The 2,118-nt window shown below is 47.8% G+C and overlaps 1 long non-coding RNA gene across 1 annotated transcript in view; it reads left to right on the forward strand.

Moving 5' to 3' along the window:
• LOC114008987 (uncharacterized) overlaps positions 1 to 1,232 on the forward strand; it is a 2,303-nt gene extending 1,071 nt beyond the window's left edge. The window contains exons 2-3 of the long non-coding RNA XR_003550471.1: positions 447 to 895; positions 1,123 to 1,232. This is a non-coding gene — a long non-coding RNA (uncharacterized LOC114008987). The remainder of the gene's footprint in view (positions 1 to 446; positions 896 to 1,122) is intronic.
• Positions 1,233 to 2,118: the final 886 nt, after the last annotated feature.

The raw sequence follows: 2,118 nt of genomic DNA on the forward strand, positions 1-2,118 counted from the left end.
GGAAAGAGCCAAAACAAAAATCCAAGTAAATGATAAATCCCTAAAATCAGGTCAAAGTTTTCTCCTTGGAAGAAAGGAAAGAAGGAACTGAGGAGGGTCCTGTAGAGGGATTTAAGCTTATGTTGGCAGTGAATTATTTCTTAAGCTTGCTGATGAGTTCTGGAATATTCATTACATTCTTCATGCTGTTTTGTGTGTCTTAAACGTTACATAACACAATAGTTGCAGCACTGTTGGTTACTAACCTAACCACGTGTTCGTCCTCGGGGACCAATCAGAAGCGGTCTCATTTAGTCATGCTATTCCCACTTCCATAACAGGTGTGGATATAACCAAGAATCAGACCTAAGAGGAAGCCAGTTAAGGAAGGGGGCACCGTTCTGGGAAGCTTTTCTTTTCTGATGAAAAAACCCCATTGACTCATGCCTCTTCCTTCCTTGTTGCAGACCTGACTCCTGCAATGTGGCGGCCATCTTGGAGGCATGGGGTGACAAGCATGACAGAAAGCCAAAGCTCTGAGGAGGGTAGAAAGAAAGGATGGTCGGACCCTTCGTATCTGGTGACATAGTTCAAATGCCCGATGGTCCCTGAAACTGTCTAGAAACTAGATTGTTTACGAAGGAAACCGTAATCATGTTCATGGTTTCATTTACTTACAGGTTGTGTGACTTCCTGGTGCCTGTGATCAAAAACCTTCCTGCTATGAACCCAACAAATCATGTTCCCCCTAGACTTATCATTGGGCTTGCCATTCTGTGAAAACACTAAGCACTTTTCTCTCCGACAGATCTCTCCTCCTCCCTCCACGCACATGGCTCCTCCAGTGCACACCATACTCTGAAGCTCCTCTGAAATGTGATCTCCAGATGCCTTCCTTCGCCTCTGAGTTCCTGAGGTAACAGCACACTTCCTTCTCTGAGGCCCCCACACTTTCTCTCTCTGCCTATATTATGGTCCTTACTCCATGCATAGTGGCTCCCTGTACACGAGACCTTGAACGCCGGAATCACACGTGTTGTGTGTGCATGTCTGGGTCTCTGTGGTCGGCACAGACCCAGGCTCTTCGCGGCTGCCCTCTGAAGCTGGTCAGAGCGACTGATGCCTGCCTGTGTTACATCTTAGGGGGAGAACACACCAAGCACTTCAGTAGGTGGCGAGGAGGAGATGTGGAGAAAGACATCTGAAAGGCCTTTCCAGAAATGAACATTGCAAATCGAACCCTCTTCTCAGCTGCTCGGAGTGCAATATTCCATCTGTCATATTCACACCTGCTAATGATTTTGTGTGTTCAATAGAATGGTATTTAAACTCGCCAGCCTATTTAAATCCTGCTTTCTTTTTATTTCTGTGCAAGCTGCCAGGTCCAGGACTCAGAGCATGTCAGCCATATGGGAGTCCAGCGCCCTTAACCACCACGCCACCTGCTGGCCCCTTGATACAATCTTAGCTGCCAAAGACTGAATCGCTAGCATGTACTAATGGAGACCAATTCCACCCTTGGTACTTTGCAAAGGCTTCTGGGACTTGCACTTTACCAGGAGGTGTCATTTCCAGCATGTTCCCTAACACGTCTTACATTGTGTGCTGTCTGTTAGCAATGGAAGTGCTGTCGCGAAGAATTCCTCTTCCAGCTCTGGTTTCTGCTCAGACTGGGATTGCTCTGGGCATAGGTTCTTTGCGATTTCCCAGTAATTATGGCTACAACGCACGCATGGTTGGGGGTTGCACTTAATCAAAGGGCGCACATGTACGTCTGGGTGGATTAGGACTGAGCATAAGCTGACCATCCAAGTGTACCCTCATGTATCGACTGACCATCCCTTCAGCAGGCTTCCAGCCAGAGAAGGACGTGGTGTCTTCACAGGGCTTTGGTCACTTGGATGAGATACAGGACGAGCTCTCTGTAAGAGAAGAGGGCATGTGTGCTTGCCAGAGAGAGACAGCAAGAAGGAAAGTGAGAAATCACCCTCTCGGGGGATGGTCATGCTGCAATCTCTTCTGCTCCATTCTCTTCCTAGGATTTTGGGCACACACACATGCACCTGGTATAAGTTTCAAGTCACTGGATCCAGGACTCAAACTCTAGTCAGCCATGTGGGAATCCAGTGCCTTAACCAC

This window comes from Tupaia chinensis, unplaced genomic scaffold (genome assembly GCF_000334495.1).
Source record: "Tupaia chinensis unplaced genomic scaffold, TupChi_1.0 Scaffold000426_1, whole genome shotgun sequence".
In the NCBI taxonomy this organism is placed as follows: domain Eukaryota; kingdom Metazoa; phylum Chordata; class Mammalia; order Scandentia; family Tupaiidae; genus Tupaia; species Tupaia belangeri.